At 42.1% G+C, this 22,320-nt stretch overlaps 1 long non-coding RNA gene across 1 annotated transcript in view; it reads left to right on the forward strand.

Moving 5' to 3' along the window:
• Positions 1 to 13,596, forward strand: part of LOC115512745 — a 29,800-nt gene extending 16,204 nt beyond the window's left edge. Inside the window, exon 2 of the long non-coding RNA XR_003968473.1 lies at positions 13,486 to 13,596. This is a non-coding gene — a long non-coding RNA (uncharacterized LOC115512745). The remainder of the gene's footprint in view (positions 1 to 13,485) is intronic.
• The last annotated feature ends 8,724 nt before the right edge of the window (positions 13,597 to 22,320 follow it).

Here is a 22,320-nt window from a genome sequence, read left to right on the forward strand (position 1 = left end):
CCTAAAAACTCAGGGAAAAGATGTCACACGTCGTATCGTTATTTTCTAATTTAAATAAAATTAGAGCCAATCTTTCTCTGACACTTTTGCGTAATAGGAATCAAATTTAGGACGGTCAGAAAACATTGCTAGATTAGACAGTCATTTGCAAGTTCTGGTTTCAAATGTTGAACTGTTCTTACATAATGTCATGACAAAGAATGTCACCTCAGGTGTTAGAAGTTTTGCCTCTGGTTATCCAAATTGCACAGAATTTTGGACTCAAAGCATCACATACCCGGTCACATTCCAGGTTTTGGTAGAGCGTTTGATATTGCAGGGTGCTATTTGGTTCTACGTCATCATTAGAATAAAGCAGAGGTGGAAATGACTTTAAAAGTGTAGTAAAATATTCCATTGTAACAAGAAAAGTATTATCTGGACTCTGAAGTTCCTTTCATTGTGGTTTTATTTTTTCCCTTTGGTGTTGCAAATTTGTCAAACACAGATTTTGTTTGGAATAATTTTAACAACCAAAAAAGGACTAACCACTTCCTTCTCTTCTTCCCCTTTATCCTCTTTTTACTTTTCTCAGTTCTCTTACCTTGGACCAAAGGATAGAACCTTCCTCATTTCTTCTCTACTTCCCAAAGCCCAAATTAGCTCTTCTGGTTGACATAAAGCATTTTCTTAAGGAGATTATACACATGCTCTTAAGCCTTTTTCTTCTGCCCTTAACTTTCGCCTCCCTTTTAAAAAGAATCTCCTCTTTCCTGCTTATCCATTCGTCTCAGCCCTCCACTGACGCATCTCCTCCTTTGCTGTCTCTTCTTATTCTTCCTCTTCTTCTCCCTCGAAGTAGTTTCTTTCTTTGCGTTTGCACTTTGGCATCGGGCCACCACGACCCAGTGCAATATTTTCCTCAGTTCCCAAGTGGTGTGTTTTAATTTCCTCGTCTATAAAGTGGGCACAATTATGCCTTTTCTCATGCTTCCCCCTCCTCTATTTTTTTTCATACCTTTTATGTGCCAGATACTGTTTTAAGTGGCTTAGGGGATAAGACATTGGTCATTTTCTCTGCCCTCAAGGAGTTTACCGTAAACAAGTAAATTTATGGTTTCCTAAAAGCAATTATAGCAAGAAGTATCATGCATGAACAGCATAGGCAATGAACCATGGTAAGTTCAGAGGAAAAAGGGATCCAGGTGGATTTAGAAAAACAAAATGGCTTCATGGAAAAGGGGAGGAGCCTTCAGCAGAGCTGTGAAGGATTTGTGTTTTATAGTTAGTCAGGGCCTTGGGGAAGTACAAAGGAGTTAATGAGCGGCATGTCAATGAAGAACATTTCAAAAATACAAAATGGTCTGCAATCTCAAGGTACTATTATTTTCATCTCCTTGTAAGTCAACAGCACCAATAAAACAACCTCAGAAACCTCTAATGTTTGGCCATTTTGAAATGTCAGATTTATCAGAGCTCTGGGTTACAAAAGAACAGATAACGGCTGCCTTTTTTGTATCCTGAATCAACCAAACTGTTTAACTATGGATTCAATAGGTGAGGAGCTGATGTTCAAGAGCATTAAAAAAGTGTATGAGGTTCAGTGCTAAGCACACCACGGCCAAAAATGGAATTCTAGCCAAAGTCTACAATAAGAGAATAGTTAACAATGACCCTTTGTTTTTTGGTTTACCCTTAAATTTAATACCTTTTTTTTTTTTTTTTTTTTTTTAGCAAGAGCTTTTATTCTGATTAGCACTCTTAAGTACATAAAAGAGGATTTGTGTTTGTACCAGATAAGTTGTACATAGAACCTGCCATGCTCAATGTTCCCTTCCAAACGTGTAGGTCCATGCTTTGTTCTGTATGATCCTGCTACTTTGGCTGCAACTAGAGGACCCAGTGGTGTATCCCTTATTGGGGAGGTGGGTGATGGGTAGCCACCTACAGGCTTTGAGATGACTTAATGTAAGTGTTCTGCACGATGGGAACATCATCTACTTCATGAACCAATGGGTCTACTCATGGTCCCAATCAGACCTCCTCTTTCTCATAGAGTTCGATTGTAGTTCTGATAGAAAAAAACCCCACAGGTGATAGAGGCAGAAGAAGAGAGATCCAGAGCAGAGGCAGGAGAGAATGGTAGGAGAGGACAATAGAGAAGAGTCCACCGATAGGGAGCAGATCATGAGACAAGAAACCAGCCAAGAAGCCAAGTCATCGCTATGGTAGACAACTAGAATTGCTGTTGGCTGACTAGAGCTACTATTGCAACCTGAAGAAAAATGAATGCTTCTTCATGGGGCCTGGCTGTGGAGCCACTGAGACCATTTCCTGTGCTTCCCAGTTCTCTGTGTATTATTAACAACACATTTCCTCCACTAACGGACATAACGTGTGCGTATCTTGGTTCCACGTTGCGAGCAGAAAGAATCTAGCTCACATAGTAATTTATGGATTATGTTTTTATACCAGGTCACCATGTATAGAAGACACACTTTCATAAGCCATGGCCTGAAATCTGTTGAAGTTTAAGAGTTGCTGATATGATAATAAAATCCTGGATTGTTCACGTTACGCAGGTTGTAGATGGCCTTCTCTTCTTTTTGGTTTCTCTATCTTTAAATGTCTCTACTGCCAGCTAATATTGAGAAGATGGGTGCATGCAGGGAGAGAGAGCTTAAGTTAGCTGCTTATTTCTTCTAACAGTTTGGTAATGAGAAAGTAAAAACTAATGAGTAGGTGGGAAAGCATAGAGAAGCAGCATATACATCGGTTTAAGGGTAATGCACTTGAGTCTGAACTTGAGCAAGACCCAATGTCTTTATGACTTAGTTTCTTTAGGTGTAAACAGGAGTAATAATATTATTTTATAGGATGGTTTTGAGGAGCAAATGATTTATTGATACAAAACTCTTAGAAAAGTACTTGGCACATTTATAAGGGTTAATGATAGTAATTATTATCTACCCCATTGGACTAGTGGTAGGTCAAATAGGATCATGCAAGTAACACATCTAGTACGCTACCTGACACATAAACTCAACAAATATTACCAATATCACCAATTACTATAAACAACAGCATAACAACGAATATTCAAATTCCTCAAGTGGCTTCTCAGTTGATAGACTGAGCATTTTATATTCTGACCTACCATGTTCTAGGTTGGCACTTACGATTGAAAGTTGCAAGTAACAACAGGGTCTCACAAAAGCAGCATGGCATGATGATGAGGAAATCGTGGAGGCACCAAGCAGGGGACCAGAGGTTTGGTTTTGAAGGCACTAATGGGCCCTGTGACCTTACCTAGTCATTTGATCTCTTTGAGTCTCAATGTCTTCATTTGTTAAGTAAAGGCCACAGTGTTCTGCAAGCTCCTAAATGCGGTGAGTCTCAGCTTTCACATGGCTTTAAATTTTAAAAGCTTGGTTTGCAGATATGCATTGACAAGCAAATTAAAAATCTACCCTTGCAGCTGATATTGACTTCAGTTCTTCTAGAAATGGGAAGAATTTCCTCTCTAATTTCCTGAGGCCATTTTTCACAGGATCTGAATTAAGGAAGGACGTACATTCTAGCAAGTAGTGTTGCTATTTAATCATTATTATGTTGGTTTTTTTTTAATGTATATTTCTAGAACATTATAAACTAAATGGCTAAAAGTTAAGCATGACAAGGATAGTAACTAAGTATGGACTAGAGAAAGCAATTTAAAAATTATCTCTGGCTGTGCCTAAAATGTGATATCACTGTTGCCTATTGTCTTTTTCTTTAAGTGTATTTATTTATTTTGAGAGAAGAGAGGGCATGCGAGTGGGGGAGGGGCAGAGAGAGAGGGAAACGGAATCCCAAGCAGGCTCTGTGCTGTCAGTGCGGAGGCTCATGCAGGGCTCGATCTCACAAACCCTGAGATCATGACCTGAGCCGAAACCAAGAGTTGGACACCTAACCAAAGAGCCATCCAGGCACCCCTGTCCTCTGTTACCTCCACCGACTTTATCATATTAAGAAATTCTATACGATTGTTACCAATCTTGTCAGTTGCACCCTGATTTCTCCAGAAACATCAGACTAGTTAAAATTTGTGCAGCCTTTTTTTTTTTTTTTTTTTGTTTTTTGTTTTTCCTTTCCAGAAACCAGGGAGTCTTCTATTTCATTTTTATTTCCAAAGGCAGGGTGGGGCTGTGGCTTGGCAGTGGAGGGTGTGGTTCTGATGGGGCTGGCTAGGCAGAAAAAATAAACACTACAATGTGTGGTTGTGATGACAATTCAGTGTCTGCAGACCATACATCCTTGAGAACTCTGTGTTTATGCGTAAAATATCTCCAACTGACTTAGGACTATTTATGAATCCAGGGGATACTGCTGAGAGAGAGAGAGAGAGAGAGAGAGAGAGAGAGAGAGAGAAGGAAGGAAAGGCAGCAACCAAGCCAGAACTAGAACTCAGGTGATTCCTGAACTTGGGTTTTCATTCATTCATTTATTCATTCACGCGATGTTGTTGAAAGACTTCTGTGTGTAAGGGTCATGTTAGGCACTGAGTGACAAGGCAGTCCTGCAGCTTAATTTCTAGGGGGAGAGATAGTACAGCATAAGGTAATTACCAATAAGTGGTAGGGATGAAATCAGAGTACTGAGTGCTTGAAAGAAAATAAAACAAGATCGGACCTGGGGTGATGGCATGTGTGGGGAAGGAAGGCTTCTCTCAGGAGTCAGCTGAGTCACATGAAGGAAGTAACCACGGGAAGATTATAAAACAGCATTCTAGGCAGAGGACATGGCAAGCATGAAGACCCTAATGTGGGAACGTAATTAGGAGTATTTGAAGAAAGAAAAGGTGTGATGTTTGCAGCACAGTGAGCGAGGGGGACAGTGGTGTCCTGAGAGAGGGGAGAGGGAGTCATGGGCCAGATCAGGGAGGGCTGTGTGCACCAGTCAGAATTGGATCTTACTCTACGTGCGGTCGAAACCGTTGGAGAGTGGTAAGCAGGCGGTGAGTGACATAATTTGAATTACAGTTCAGACGGGCCATTCTGACATATTGCATGGAGAATGGCCCGAAAGGGGCCAGAGCAGAGGCCAGGAAACCAGCGAGGATGCTACTGCCCTTGGGTAGGTGCAGGATAATGTGGACCACATGGTTCTAGTAGAGGTGGGAAGTAGACAGACTCTGGGGCTAAGGGAAGACACCATTAGGCATGTCTGCAGCCTTATTACTTGACATTTTTATTACTAATAAGGGCAAAGATGGAATTTGCAAGTAAAGCAAAATTCCAAAACCTTTCAATAGGATTGTCATCATTTTTCACAAATGAAAATAATTTTAAAAATATTATTTTTTAAATTAAAATTATTTTTAATTTATTTTGGAGAGAGAGAGAGAATGCAATTGGAAGAGGAACAGAGAGAGAAGACACAAAATCCGAAGCAAGCTCCAAGCTCTGAGCTGTCAGCACAGAGCCCGACACGGGGTTCAAACCCACGAACCACGAGATCATGACCTGAGCTGAAGTCAGATGCCGAATCAACAGAGCCACCCGGGCGTCACTCACTAGTGTTGTTTTAGGCCATGTACCTGTTTAAACTATGATTACTATTTGTAAACCTAGAGGGACCAGAATCTCTATCCTTCTTATGCTCCCATTGTGGAACAAAACTAATCACAAGAAAGCCAACAGATGCGAGGGTTTTCATAAAATACAAAAATAAGCTTCCAGTTTATGATCTGAACTCAGTGTAGATTTAGCTCAATTTCATGTGCACCTTATACATTTACATCCACAGAGACATGCATGTTTCGGTCATTATAGTCATGACCAGGGAACCAGGGGCAAATCCACAAAATATACTGTATGAAAGTGGATTGGCAGACTTTAAGACATAGTTCTCCCATTGAGGGTTGAAATATCTGCCTTGCAAAATTGAAATAACCAGGAAAAGTTGATAAAAATGCACGTAATGAGATTTTAATCTTAGAGTTTTTGCTTTGTATTTTTGCATCCTATAATAGCATTAGTAAATACTACTTTGATTTTATGTCTAATATTTGGTTACCCAGCTTAGAATATTTTTCCCAAGTGTGGAAAAGTCTTAAGCATGACATAAAGCTCATGGAACATTCTCAAAACCTACAGCTCAAATGACCCTGTAATATCAGTAGCTGTCATTGAACACCCCTGATATTCCCCAGACGCTCTCACCATGTTAAATACAATCCTTACAACAAACATGTGAGTTTGGAATTGGTATCAATCTCTAGTTTAGAAAAGAGGTAGCGGGCGTTCAGATGTGGTAGAACCAGGGCAAGAAGGAAAACCAGCCTGGTTCCTAGGCCCAACCTTTCTGATATGCCCCATGTTAGGAATCATTCATTCTGACTTTGGAGTAGAGAAACATTTACATATAAATCTGCATTCATGTTCGAAAGCTGATATTCTCCAGCCAAACACCTATTTAACTATTTGTGCTGACGTCTCCCATCTTGACAGCCCTGGTCTGGAAATTCTGCATCAAATTAACGACCAGGTTAGTGTTTCTCAGACTTAAGCAATGTCTGGAACTTTCTGATGGGGAATAAAAATGTATCGTTGACTTAAATTAGCTTTCAAAGAATGGGACTTTAAAATATATAAATGGAAAACTAGCTATAGACTCCTTATGCTTACAGTTTTTACATACGCAATGAGAGAACCCAAAGCAAATTTAAAAACGGTATTCAAACATTTCTAGAGAAATTCTGTGGTCCACATTATTGCAAACTTTCCCCTCTCACTTTGGGAACAGTACTGACTATTATAGATTCTTTTTGTTCGGCTTCTCATTACTGATGATCCCATTTTTCTACCGCGTTTCTCTATTTAAATCACTTAGACACCTCATTCCTAGAGCACGCATGATGTCACTGGGTCTGTAATGGAGTGAACTTATGAGGTTTATCTCTATTCTTTCTGTGTTGCTCCTTGACTTGGTCTCATGACCTTCACAAACACCTCATAAGGGCACCAACACTGGTGGGCAAGGTTGGTTAACGGCTGGTCATTCAGATGATCCAAATGATGCTTACAACTATATTTTAGGTTATCTCAAAAATGAAAGCACAAGATGTCATGCTATAAAGAAAATGTGTGGACGTCTAAGAATACGTCTGTAAAACTACAGGATTCCACAAACACCACTTTGAGAAAGCTTACGTTTGCATTATATGGTCTTGGATTCTCTCTTCATTTTCACCACCCAAGCAGGATAAAATTTACTTCCATCGAGTGTCTCATACTGTGGAATACAAAGCAATTGGCGGGGGAAAATGGAGTAGCTCTATCTGTACTGACTTGAAGGGATGGCCACACTTTATTAAGTGACAACATGTCAGAATTGAAAACAGGGACTCAAACAGTTGCTGGTATGCCAGTGTTCCAAACAGCGTTATTCACATCAGCTAAAATATGAAAACAGCCCATGTCTATCGGTGGATGAATAAACAAAATGTGGTCTATACATACGATAGAATATTATTCAGCCATAAAAAGGAGTTCTGACTCATGCTGCAACGTGGATGAAGCTTGAAAACATTGGGCTAAGTAAAATGAACCAGGCAAAAATGAACGACTATTGTATGATTCCATTCATACAATTCATACAAAATCTCTACAGCAAGTAGAATGGAGATTACCAGGGGAAGAATGAGGAATTATTGCTTGATGGGCATAGAGTTTCTGTTTGGAATGATGAAAAATTCTAGAAACTGGTGATGGTTGCATAAATTGTGAACCTACTTAATGCCACTGAATTGCACACTTAAAAATAGTTAAAATGGTATATTTCATGTTAGGTATATTTTGCCACAATAAAATGTTTTTAAAATAAGACGCAAATGTCTGGGGTGCCTGGGTGGCTCAGTCACTTGAGCGACTGACTTGAGCTCATGTCATGATCTCTGGGCTCATGAGTTGGAGCCCTGCATTGGGCTCTGTGCTGACAGCTCAAAGCCTGGAGCCTGCTTCAGATTCTGTGTCTCCCTCTTGCTCTCTGCCCCCCACCCCACTCATGCTCTGTGTGTGTCTCTCTCCCTCTCTCAAAAATAAATAAACATTAAAAAAAAACCAAAAAAATAAAAAGCAGATGTCAGATAACATGTATGGTGGTTAATATATGACATATGTTTGTGTACAAACACACATACATGTTATACAGTTGTAAATGCATGCAGAATCTTCCTTAGCATACATACTAAATTGCTAAGACTAAAAAGTGAAGGGGAGTGTTACAGGTTGAATTACATCTCCCTAAAAAAGATACCTTGAAATTCTAACCCCCAGAGCCTCTGAACGTGACCTTATTTGGAAATGGAGCGGTTGCAGATGTAATTAAGATAAGGTCAGGGTGGCTCAGTAGGTTAAGTGTACAACTTCGCTCAGGTCATGATCTCACAGTTCATGGGTTCAAGCCCTGCGTCGGGTTCTGTGCTGACAGCGTGGAGCTTGGAGCCTGTTTCGGATTCTGTGTCTCCCCTGCTCATGCTCTGTCTGTCTCTCTCTCAAAAATAAATAAGCATTAAAAAATTTTTTTTAAAGATAAGGTCTTAGTAGGGGGGGCCCCTAATCCAATATTATTTGTGTCCTTGTAAGAAGATAGCCATGTGAAGACAGAAACGTGGGGAACATATCACGTGAAGACAGAAGATTGGGGCGATGCACCTGTGAATCAAAGAATGCCAAATTTTGCCGACAAACCACTAGGTGCTAGGAAGAAGTGAGAAAGGATTCACGTACAGGTTTTAGAGGGAGTGTGGCCCTGCCAACACCTTGATTTCACACTTTAATATGGTGGCTCCAGAAAACCAACACCATAGGCTTTATTTTTTATACTTTCTTTTTTTAAAAAAAATTTAATGTCAATTTTTTTGTGTGTGTGAGAGAGAGAGATACACGCATGCTGATACACACACACACACACATATGTAGTATGTGTGTGTTGGTGTGTGACCGGCTGTATACAAGTCATTGTGCTAGGCAAAAGACTCTGCCACACTGATAGGAAGATGACAAGTCATAGTTTTAAAGCTTGAAAAACTCTGTTCTAGAAGCTGCTTGTCAAGACTTTCTATTAATCTTTGAGATTCTTTCCTATCAGAGATTCACATTCCCTCTTCGGCTTCTGCAGAAAACTGTTTTGACACAGTGGTCACCTCCCAGCTGGTTTTCTTGGCTCTTGCCCAAGAAAATCCTGCTTTCTGATCTCTAGTCTCTTGTTCTCCCCAGCTGTTCCTAATCTTTGAACTCTTAATCTGCCATCTTGGATGGGTCAGATTCTTCCTGGCTCCTCTCTCCCATCACTTCTTTTAAGAATTTAAGGAATGCAAAATCCCTTCAAGTCTCTACTTCTATCCCATGGAGACTCAGGCTTGCTCTGCTCTCAGGGAATTACTTGTTATTATGTATATCCTACATATAATGATTGCTATATCCAAAAGGGGTATAGTTTATTTTCCTGTTTTGTATTACAGTTTGTACTGGCTACAAAATTTTCAAGAGCAAATACTCTTGACTTCAATAAGAGGTAAACAAATACCACCGCTATTATTTATCATTATTGGGGAGGTTCTAACTATGTAATAAGACAAGAAAAGCAAATGGAGATTTCAAATATTGGAAAAGAAAAGGCAAAGTCATTTTTTTGTGCATATACTATACTTTTATGCATAGAAATCCCAAATGACTCAATTAACAAATTAAAACCAATAAGAGAATTGGTAGAGTGGCTGAGTATATAATAAGTATTTTTTAAAAATTCAATAACTTCTCTTTATATTAGTAATAATGAGTTATATAGAGAGATTACAAAATAAATTCTTTAAAAATAGTGTCATGAGCATATTTAGCTATGGAAGTCTAGGACCTATATAAAGAAAGCAGTAAAATTTTATTAAAGGAAATAAAATATGTCTTGAATAAATGGAAAGACATACCAAAATCTTGGATTAGAAAATAAAATCCTTCCCAAGTTAATATAAAAATGTTATTGAAACCAGTCAAAGTCCCACTAGGGACCCAGTAATGAAAAGGATATTAAAAAATAAAAAGTCAAGAATTGTCAAGACAATCTTGAACAAGAATAATAAAGGACAATATGCTGTACGACATTTTTTTTTAAGTACTAAAAAGTAATAAATAAATAAAGCACTAAAAAGGGACGGCACTAAAAATAGCATAGCATGTCATACAGATAATAGATACCACTTTTTTAGCCCTAGAGGTTGATTTTTTAATGAGATGGGTGCTTGTAAAGGAGCCACACCTGACCACAGTAGGGTGCAAGGCCCCGAGGCAAAATAAGGTCCCGCTGAGCTCGGTCCGCTGAGCAGTTCCATTTTTTCGCCCCCATTTAGTCAGTGAGTCGGGCAACACACTTAAAGCAGGCACCAGACTGTGCTTTAGAGAGAGAACTGTTCAGAAGACCCTAGAGTTTGAAGGTCTAGTGGGAGAAACTGGCAGTTACAGTTATGAAGGTCAACACATCTGCCTGCGGGGGCCTTGCTTCTCCCCACTTTTCTCAATTCACCTCAGTCTGCAGTCTGACAGGTTATATGTTTACAGTCCCTTAGCCAATGCCAGTGGCATTTTTATCAAAGAGCCAAGCTGATAAAATTCTCAGAGAAGCTAATGTCCTTGCAGCAGGCAATCGGAATGTAAGTTATATCTCACCAGAACAGAGGTTTTTCAAACTTGCAATCTTAAATGTCATAGCAATCAGTGTACCAAAATCAATTTTATTGCTATACACTAGCAATGAACAATCTGCAAATGAAATTAAGAAAATTCTATTTACAATAGCATTAAAAAGAATAAAATACTTAGGAATAAGTTTAACAACAACCACCAAAGTATAAGACTTGTACATTGGAAGCTACAGAACATCATTGAAATAAATTAAAGAAGACCAAAATAAGTGGAAAGACATCCCATATTCATGGATAGGAAGACTTAATAAAATTAAGGTGGCAATCTTCCCCAAATTGATCCACAGATGTAATGCAATCTGTATCAAAGTCACAGCTGGCTTACTTGCAGAAATAAAATTAATGTGGACATAAAAGGGGCCCAGGATAGCCAAAACGGTCTTTAACAAGCACAACAAAGTTGGAAGACTCAGACTTTCTCATTTCAAAACTTATTACAAAGCTAGAGCAGTCAAGACTGTGTGATACAGGCATGAAGATATACATATGGATCAAGAGAATAGAGAGTCCAGAAATAAGCCTATACGTCTATAGTCCAGTGGAATGGTGTGAACAGATGAAATACAGGATACCCAGTTAAATTTGAATGTCAGATAAACAAAAAATAATTATTAGTAGGTCCCATGCAATGTTCAGAACATACTTAGACTAAAAAATTATTTGTAGTTTATCTGACATTCAAATTAAATAAGGTATCCTTTCCTTTTATTTGCTAAATTTGGCAACTCGAAACAGGGAGGCAGGACAGACAGGCTTCGCCCACATTGTCATCTGCCAAAATCTCTGCGAAGAGGGTGGTGGGAGTCCTAAGTATTTAGTCACTTAAGTTTTTGCCAGAGAGATTCTAGTTTCTTTACAATAACATCCTCTACAAGAAAAAATAGTGCAAAGTGGTAAATGGATTTTACATCTCCTTAAAAAAAAAAATCTCTTGGCTTTGAGTAGAACCATGATGAAAACAGAGTATGAAACAGAGTATAACTGGATTTGCCATAATCACTGAAACAATTAAGGAAACATTCTCCATTTCACCATAAACAAAGTTTCTATCAGATTCTCCCCCCCTCCTTCCTCTCTCTCTCTCTCTCTCTCTGTCTCTGTCTCTGTCTCTCTCTCTAACCTTCTCTCTTTCCAATGCATTGTGACTGGTCTGGAAATATATCCTGGGATCCTTGGTTGGCATTTGCTTTTAGTACATTCTGAGGTCACTTGGTACAAAGTTTACAGTCTTCCCTTGATTACATTGTGCCTAAAGTGTTAACCCTGTTAGCAGTCACTGCACAGATTTCCTCAATGAGACTCTTGTGCGCCTGACAATGTAACTATTTATTTGCAAAGTCACTACCATTGACATTTGTGCTGCTCAATACTAAGTGTTACCAGTGCTTTCTTTATGTCACTGTTTCTCTTCAGTAACCAAGAAAAGCAAAACAAAGTACAAATAACTGCTTATTCAGAAAGAAATCTTGGATTGTTCCTTAAACCTGCTCCAGGCAGCACATACGGACTTTAGAGTGATCTGGAAAAAATGAAAAGCACTTGGGCTGGGAGACAAAACCCAAACTGATCTGCAGTGATGGCAAAAGCAGAAACAGGAGCTCAATAATAAAAATAAATTTCTGGAAGACTGATTGCGGCTTCGGGAGGGAGGAGAAGGTCTCAGAAGTTAAACGATTATCTGCGCAGCCTTTGCTTGGGAGAAGGTGGGGGAGGTGGGCAAACCAGGGGCTTTGCTTCAGGGCCTGTCCCTCAATTGTGGGCTGATTGATTGAAAAAGGCAAATGGGGCCACAGTCTCCCTGCCAAGGGTTTTATTCTGCCTCAGCCCTCCCTGGGTGCTTGGAGCGTGGACTCTCTATGGTCCTCACCTGCTGCTTTGTTCCAACAAAGCTGGCGTCTTGCAGCCGCCGCCACTCACGCCTCTAAGCCGTTGTCCCGGCTGTCCTCTGAGTGTGTAAACCCTGCCACCCCCATCTGCCCAGCCACCTGCCTCCTTGTCTTTAAATATCTTCCTGCAACCCCACCGCTTCTGGGAAGCTCTCCGGAATTATTGCCACCCACTTGTCTCCAACTGCCGACACAATCCTCCTCCAGAGCCACTCCGAAAATGACCACATCTCATCTCTGCTCCTTGTACGGCCCAACAGAGGGGAAAACACATGCACTCAGAGGTGCGTGGGCTAGGGTTCATGCGTTCACCTTGTCACTTAGCAGCTCTGTGCCTCTGGCCACACAGGCACCCTCCAAAGAGTGAGCCCTCGCAGCACGCCAAGCAAGGGCTCAGCATTTCACAGGCTCCCTTTTATTTTATCCCCCCGTTAAAGCTATGGGATAGGTACAGTTCTCCTTGCTTTACGGACAAGAAACCGAAGGGAAGGGAACTTGGTCAAGGTCAAATAGCTCCTTCAAGGTGGAGCTGGACCTGGAACCCATAGGGTCAAGCTCTGATGGTCAGAGCTCTTACTTGGGACCCCAAACGCCTCAAAGGGTCCAAGCTCTTACTGGGACCCATATGCCAGGCAGGGTACCTTTCTTATTTCTCAACAGCCCTATGGAGTGTGTGTTATCCACATTATACTCATGATACTCATCATGAAGCAACTAAGGTCCAAAAAGTTTTCGTGGCTTATGCAATAGGAGGCTTACACCTGCAGAGGGAAAAAAAAAAAAAAAGCATGCTGTGCCCTAACAAGTTTGCAAAATGCTGGGTCACATCTAACTAAGGTTTTTTTTTTTTTTCCTTCTAATTCTGTTATTGTTTACCTCTAGGATTTCCGAGAGTCTTTAACGCCACGAAATGTGCCCTGCGAGTCTCCAAAAAAGAACTGAATAGACAGCCTTTTCAAATGTATTGGACCATAAAGCTGTTTTCGAGATCCACCTATGACCATGTATTTTTAATTTATTTTCAATTTTTTATTGTTTGCAGTAGTACTTCCCAGGGTACACGTTGGGAAAACACTCTCCTACACTATTTAAGCGGTAACACCCCCGGCAAGATAAAGATAACGAGAGAGGTACATTCGTTGTTGCTGTCACTGTTCAGGAGGTAGGGACAAGGCACTCAGGGTGCTTCCCAGGCTGGTTGAGCCGTGGAGCCTGCCAGGGCTGGCCAGCTGCCATTGTTTCTCGGGAGCCCGGCCCCCACGTGTTGTTGGCTTCATCTGCTCATTGGACTGGTGTTTGCTGCTGCTGTCGTCTTGCCTGAGCTCTGTGGCTTTCTGGGTTTTTCCTACTGGGTTCTAGTGAGGGCTCAAGCATTTCACCAGGGAGTCTCCTGTTAAAACCCAATAGAAGAAAACTCGAGGCAAAGCAAAGAGTCAGGACTAGACTTGGTATTGGTTGGCATTCGGCACTTTGTCGTGAAAGCTACCATTTTATTCGGTATTTACCACGTTTCCAGGTGGAGCATGGGTTGTTTCATTTAATCCTTGTGACAACCTGTGGGGTAGACACTGTTGTACAAACCTCCAAGATGGCCCTCGTATGGTCCCCTCCCACAACCGAATTAGGGGTTGCCTTGGATGATCAGTAGAACACGGCAGAGGTGATGGTATAGCTTTCGAGGGTAGGCGTAAAAAACACTGCACCTTCCATCTTGGTCTCTCAGGTTGCTTGGTCTGGGCGAGGCCACCTGCCATTTTGTGAAGAGACTCAAGCAACTCTGTGGAGAGGCCGACGCAGAGAGGAACCAACGTGCCAGCCATGTGAGTGAGCCACCTGGAAAGTGGATCCTCCAGCCCCCTGTCACACATGCAGATGACTGCAGACCCCATGAGAGACCCTGAGCCACATCCAAGTACTGAACCCACAGGGATGACTTCAGGTCTTAAACAATGAAGGTTTGGAGTGATTTGTTACGAGCAAGACACGACTAAACCAGACTCTATTCCCGTTCCTCATTTTTCATTTGAGGACACAAAAGCTGTGAGAGAAGTTAAGTTACTCTCTCAAGGTCTCAGTGCTTACTCACTGAAGGTCACAGCCAGAGTTTCCGTCGATGAGGTAGGATGCTACAGAGAACTCATCACAGCCCAAAATCTGGCCCCAGAAGTCTGCTAGGGAATCCAGAATTCTATTTCTAGGCTCATTTATTCGGTGCAGTGGTGCGATAATACAGAAACTCTTGGAGTCTGTTCATTCTTTACCTCTCTTGAACTTCAGTTCCTCAGAGAGTAATATCATCTACCTGGTTGTGGATGAAATAATTTAATATAGTAAAAGTTCAGGCAGTTTCTGGGCACTGGATATTTTCTAAGCTCCCTTCCCTTCCAACTCCTCCTTTAGCATCGGGTCTCTCTTTGGTGGTGAGGAAAACAGAAGGTTAGCCCAGCCAACAACCTGTCATTCCCACCCTAGAGGGAATTAGCTCATCAGAATCCAGTCCTAACTGGCAGGAGACTGAGGAGGCAGAATTTTTGCTTGGAGAGCACAGGACAGGAAGACATAATTTTTGAGTATGGGTTCCTTTGGGAGCAGGCAGGCTTGGATGGGTGCCCCACAAGGCTTTGGGAACAGCTAAAGGGCATCATGAGGACCCTGAAAAGGCAGGAATGGGGCCCCGCCACCGTAAGTGGGAAGGAACTTTTCTTCACGAATTTGCTTCAGGCCCCCCCTTAACCTACCCAAAGTACATCCACAAAGACGACCATTGTGCGGAGAATCACCTTGAATATCTGCTGCTTCAGTTTGGGCCGGGAGAGACCAAGAACAGAACGCAGTAATTCTTTTCAAAAACAATTTTTTTTTTTTTTTTCCTAAACTCATTCAGAGCCAAAAGTCCTTGGCTCCCGGTGCAAATATCTTCAGAGACCCACAGAAACCAAAGTTAAGCGTCTTGGATTAGGTCACATAGCTAAATAGAGGCAAAGTTTGGTCTAGAACCCCAAACGTATGTTGTAATCAGTATGTTTGCTCAAATGAATTTGTTTTAGGTTGAAAGGCGCACATGTCACTTCTTCCAAGAAGCTTTTCCTCACGAACACTGCCAAAATTACTTACTTTGAAGATTTTCAGCACTCACGTGTAGTCTGACACACACTATTAAACACTTTATTAAGCAAGTGTTTTTGAACTTGTACTACGTGCCAGGTACCTGCTCGCGATTTGGGAAATAACAAAATGCATAACTCCCCTGCTTTTATGAAGGCTACATTTACAGGTGGGGGGTGTTGTAAGATAGATGACCGAATTATATAATAGGCTACAAGGTGATAGAGAAAAGCAGAACAGGCCAGGGGGACAGAGACGGGTTTTGTGAGGTGGTTGATACAGTTTGTATACAGAATGGCTGGGAACATTCTCACTGCAAAGGAGACATTGGGGGAAGACTTGGGAGAGGTGAGGGTAGAAGCCATGTGGTTGTCATATATTACGAGGGAGGGATTCTCGGGTTCTGTTGTGCTCTGTAACTTGATGATTCTTCTGTCCCCTAATAAATCCACAGGAGTATGTATTTCATCCCTGCTTCTTTTGGGTCTAATATAAGCGCCTTCTGCAGAATGTTGTTTGTACCACAGGCTTTTAATAAATACTTGTTGAATATTTTGGTTAAAGTCATTTTCTCACCATTGCCCTTTTTAGGCAAGAAATGAGGGAAGACTACAGGAGTTCAGTACTCCGTCCAATAGTGCGAATGACTTAGAATGTACAAACCAATATTTAGCTGTTCTATCCAACATTCTGGGTTAGTATTCTTCGCCTTCCATAAACATCACATCTAAAAATATTTACACAAGTCCTGGCTTCTCCTGAATTCAAAACAGGAAACCCCTATAGTCTCCAAGCTGCCTTCATTCACCTCCAAACCCAAAGTGGAATCCACCATTACCATTTGTAGTTATAATCTTTTTGTACAATGAGCCCTGACACTTTTTGAAAACAGTTTCCTGCCTGAGCTAGAGACATCCTGTTATTCTTAATAATATTGTATGCCACCTAAATATTAAGGTGTCTTGAATTCACAAGGACAGAGCCATTTACGGCCAATAACTTGTTCCTCCTTGACTTTTGCAAAAAAAAGAAGAAAAAGAAAGGACACTTCACAGAAACACTTTCCAATATCCTTTTGAACAAGATTCTTGGTTTTCATACCAATGAGACCCTGACCTTGCCTGATTCAGTGCTTTTTCCATAAGAGTATATAGTCTGTGCTTACTCGTGCTGATTTTTGTTTTGAAGAGACAGATGGAAAATGAAAAAGAATTATAGCAATGATGAAGATCCTAATTTTCCCCCGCGACAATGGTGTTGGGGAAAATTTCACAGAAAGTCAAACTCAGGAGACAAGAGTCAGCAATTGAGTAACGGGCTAACATTTATGCATACAAAATGGAAACAAGGCAACACGTTAATGAAACTGAAGGCATTTGAGACTCAGGGGCTATAATTCTCTAAAGGACAACTGAATTGAATCCCAGATGGGATTGTTGTGTTACCTAGAGCCTGCTTAAGACTTTCTCTCTCTCTCCCTCTGCCTGTCCCCCTGGTCACATGTGCTCGCTCTCTCTCTCTCTCTTAAGAAAAAAACATAGTCAAACGTGCAACAGAAGAGTTTGCTACCTTGATACATGTGGTCACGTAAATGCCATGAAGAATGCACATTAGGATAACATGAATGTCATCATTCATAGTGGGTTTTTTTTTTCCTTCCCGTATTTCAATTTATAGCTCCCCACCTTCTCTCATAGTTAGTCCTCCACTGCGTTCACGGATGCGTTATTTACCATCCGGGTAAATGCAAATCCAAGCATGCACCAACTATCCCGAATCTTAATCATTGCGGGGTGCCAGATAGAGAAAAAAAGGGATTGTCTTAATTTGTTCTACAGCACATACAATACTGCCTGAGCATCTGGAGAAGGAAAAGCAACTGCTCGTTCTGTATGCGAGACCTTGGGCCAATTATTTACCATTCTGAACCTTGCTTCCTTAACTGTAATACAGGGATAATAACACAGAACTTAGTGCTGACAAACATTAAAAAAAAAAAAAAAAAAAAGCCAACGTATACCAGGCTCCAGGCACTTTTTGAAACCCCTTACACGTATGAATTTATTTACTCCTTAACAACCATCCTATGGCATCGGGGTTATGATTTACAGAGGAGGGAACCAAACACAAAGAGACCAAGCCTTTTGCTCACAGCCACACAATGGATGGGACTGGCCACAAAAACCACACACTCGACTACCACGCTAAAATATTTCCCTAATGACGGATGTTAAGTAGTCAGAGCCCAATTAATGGGCTATCGTTGTCATTATAGGGAGGTGATACACTATTTCTTACTTAGGCAGATGCAGTTACAAATTAATTGCTTCCCTGAGACTCCCGAACGCATTCAGATGGGAAGAAAATGGGAACTGGTAAGACAGTCCTTTTAAAAATCATTGGATCAAAGTACAAGATTTCCTTTTGGACCACAGGTCCTAACTTTACAACTGGGAGGAGCTGATTGGCCACCTCAGCCCAAAAAGCGCTCTGTGAAATCAAAAAAAGCAGTTCAAACGAATCGTTTAGCCACACCAGTTGCTTAGTTCCATGGAAAACCACCACCCTATCAGAGGCTCCAGCCTTCCTCCTGCGATTTTGTGGTTCTTTGGGGTATAAGATGGAGTTAAAATATTGATGTCTTTCCTTCAATCAATAAACAGACTCTGTAAACAGGTCACATTATAGAAGTGGCTGTTTCTTTCATTATGCATTTTAATGTTCACAATCCATCACTTTTGCTGATGTTTATAAAGCCCACTTACATGTTTCATTGTTGGATATTGTCAGAGAGCCCAGGGGAGGCCTTCATTCCTGCCGTAATCTCAGAGCGAGGGGATAAAAATGACAGAAGAGTGGAATACTTTCCTCAAGGTGTCAACATTTATCAGTGGAGATATTTTATCATACTTCATTAGAAGATGCCAGAATGCAAAAGCTGTGCTTCCCATTTTTATTTTACTCTGGGTATGTTTTGTGGGCCCGTGTCGATGCTAAGACAAAAGTGTGGAAAGCTAATGACTGAAGAAATAAAATAGAAGAAACCCGAACTGAACTTACTTGCCGGGAAACAAAAAGAAATCATCAGTTGCATCAGAAATAGAGGATTTAGGGGCGCCTGGGTGGCTCAGTCGGTTAAGCGGCCGACTTCGGCTAAGGTCACGATCTCACTATCCGTGAGTTCGAGCCCCGCGTCGGGCTCTGTGCTGACAGCTCAGAGCCTGGAGCCCGTTTCAGATTCTGTGTCTCCCTCTCTCTCTGCCCCTCCCCTGTTCATGCTCTGTCTCTCTCTGTCTCGAAAATAAATAAACATTAAAAAAAAAAAAGAAAAGAAATAGAGGATTTAACGAAACAAGAGAACTTACATAAGTTGTGTGTGGAGAACTTACAGACCAGTTGTGTGTGGACAGTTCAGCCTAATGGTTAGAATAAGGCCTCATTTGAGTCTTTCAGATTCAAATGCTGGCTCTGCCATTCCCTTATGCTATAAGTGTTACCTATTGTTATTATTGTTATTAGTATTATTGGTACACTTGTATAAGTTATAATAAAACCACAAATTTGTCTGAATTATGGTACCTAGTAATATAGGAATGAGAAAGGCAAAAAGTCAGTCGCCCTCGTTGTTTCTACCTTTCAGCTATTGTGAATAACACTACACTGAACATGTATTTCATGATGATTTTTTTTAAAGTATTTATTTATTTATAGAAGGGATGCCTGCACCTGCACGTGCAAGGTGCAGGGAGAAGCAAAGGAGGGGGAGCGAGAGAATCCCAAGCAGGGTCCATGCTCAACGTGGAGTCCGACCTGGGGCTCGATCCCGTGACCATCAGATTACATCCTGAGCCGATGTCAAGAGTCGGATGCCCGACCAACAGGCATCCAGGCGCCCCTGTCGTAAAATCCATTTTAGAGGCAGTGGTAGAACTCAATCATCAAGCATGTCTCTTTGGCCAGACGACCTGGGTTCTAATCCTGACTCTGTGCTTTGCACTTATTATCTCACTTTATCCCATTGGTTTTTTTTCCTACTCTCATTCCTCTGTTATTATTCTACTATTATTTTCCTCTAATAATGCCCATATAGTATTGGCACTATTATTAATCCGCATTTAAGAGATCAAGGAAACTGAAGCTCAGAAGGCTGCGGTCCCTAGCTCAAGGACACACCTAGTAACTAGCAGCGACAGGATTTATTTGAACCTGGGCCTCATTTTACCAAAGTCTATGCCCTTGGCTATTACCTTGTTCTGTCTCCCAATGAGGGGGGAGTCCCGCTACAGCACAGTAAGATGGAGAAGTTAAGGGGTAGGGATGTCTGGTCGGGGTGGGGGGGGGCGCTCAGGGTTCCTTCAAATACAGTAGTCCCCCCGTGATCCACGGTTTTGCTCTCTGTGCTTTCAGTTAGTTACCCCCGGCAGGGAGGCAGGAGGTCCCCTCCTTCTGATCTATTCGTCACAGGGCGTCCATCCTTCACCTCACCTCACCTCCTCACGTAGGCATTTTGTCATCTCACATCATCACAAGAAGTGTGAATACAGTACAGTCAGATATTTGGGGAGAGAGAGAGGGAGAGAGAGAACACATTCACAAAGCCTTTATTACGGTATATTGTTATAGTTGTTCTGTATTCTTATCAGCTATTGTTAATCTCTTCCAGTGCCCAGTTTACAAATTAAACTTTACCATTGGAATGTATGTACAGAAAGAAAAACAAGCCATAGTGTATGTAGGATTCAGCACTATCTCCAGTTTCAGGCATCCACTGAGGGGCTTGGAACCCATCCCCCAGGGGCGAGGGAGGACCACGGTGGCCAAGTCACAAGCAGCACTGGCCAGCGGGTGCTCTTGAACGCCCAAGAGAAGGAAGAAGACCAAAAACAGAGGACAGCTCTGTAATTCTTCCCCCATTCCTTAATTGTGCCGGGGATCGGCTCTGTCCATCAAAGCACACTGACCCCCTCAAACCAGATTCCTCTCATTTCACTCAGCTCCGCCGCACCCCAGCTCAGCCGAGGAGGCGGTCTGGTCCACCGCAGACACCCATACGACTTTCCAGCACATTCCGTAAGATCTCACCAAAAGGAAAGAGAAGAGCGGCAAAGAGTTTACTAAATTTCTTTTGGGCTCCTGGCCTGATTCCCCATCCGGCTGCCTGACTTGTTTCAATTTCTCCCAAGGAAGCCCACGGGTATATGCTGATTTGCTTGGCTTACAGTCCTGGGTACTTTTTAGAAAAACAAAGCCAGGAAGAACTCTAAGGCTCCTGTGACTTGTACCATCAGCCAATAGTTGTTTTATTAAGTGCGGATTCCGCCTGTGGAGTTGAGTTAATGGAGGTGGGAAAAAAAAAAAGTCAGGGCCCAAACAAGGAGCCATTCAGAGGTAATATTCAAAACATCAAGGTAACAGAGAGTTTCTGTACCCAGGCCTGGGGGCCAAGTTCTCTATGAATGAATGGGGAGTGGTCTGACAGCCACCCAGTCAAGCTATTCTTAGAGACCCAGCGAGCGGGGAACAGACTTACTACTCACGGCCCCCACTCGTGGCCAGCTCGAGAAATCATTTCCTATGGGAGAGTTTCTTGGCACTTTACTTCCATTTTAAAATTTGAGTTTCACCTGGAATCTTGGGGATTAGTAACACGTTGTGTTCTTCTCCCCTCTCTCTTCCAGAGGGGGATCGTAGAGTCTTGAAAACACGATGCGGATCAGAAAATATAGGCTTGAGTGAGAGAACCGTGTGAAATGTGGAAGACAATTGAAACTAGAAGGGAAATTGAAAGTGGCATGAATCCTGGATATCGGAAGCAAACATCACTATTAAGGACGAATGTTCGTGGGCAATGAAATCTAGAGAGCCAACTGGCTAGAATGTGAGCCCAACTCACACCGGACGGGCTCCTGTATGTCTCTGTGTGGGTGCGAGTGTGTGTGTGTGTGGACGTGTAATTGTGTGTTTGGGTGTATGTTTTAAAAGGAATAACCCAAACAGAAGGAGACAGTCTGCAAAGCAGCGACGGGGGAACATGGCAAAATGAAGAGTGACGGATAAAGTAGCCAAACCAAGAGTCTGCTGCTGAAATTACAACCAGATTGCCTCTGAAAAGCCAATAAGCTTGAACAAATAAATCCCTGTGGCAGATTCGCTTTCACAAGTGTACCTGCGAGACAATGTCCAGATCCCCCCTTCCAGATGAAAGGGAAATGTCTAGGAGGAGGGAGGCCGGGGATGCTACGGCGATGGGTCCAGCAGCTGTAGGAACAGGGAAGCCCTGATTGTCCCAGAGAGGCCCTGGCCCAAATGGCCTGCTCGTCAACGCCAGACCTGTCACCCGGGCAAGACCCACTGGGGAGGCCCGGAAACAAGTAGCAGTTCGGGAAACACAGAAACCGGAGATGTTGAGGAGCATTCTCTTGGGATGCGCGGGAAGGAGGATGACGAAGCCGGCCAGAGACGGGATAGGCCGGCAGGGAGCCGCGCAGCAAATGCGCTGACATCTGACACGTATCAGCAGCACCCAGATGCTCCAGACCAAGGCGAAGGCTGCTCTGCATTTATGGATCTCCACATCACAAGCGGCAGATTCTGGGAGAGCGTTCTCGGAAT

This window comes from Lynx canadensis, chromosome B1 (assembly GCF_007474595.2).
Source record: "Lynx canadensis isolate LIC74 chromosome B1, mLynCan4.pri.v2, whole genome shotgun sequence".
In the NCBI taxonomy this organism is placed as follows: domain Eukaryota; kingdom Metazoa; phylum Chordata; class Mammalia; order Carnivora; family Felidae; genus Lynx; species Lynx canadensis.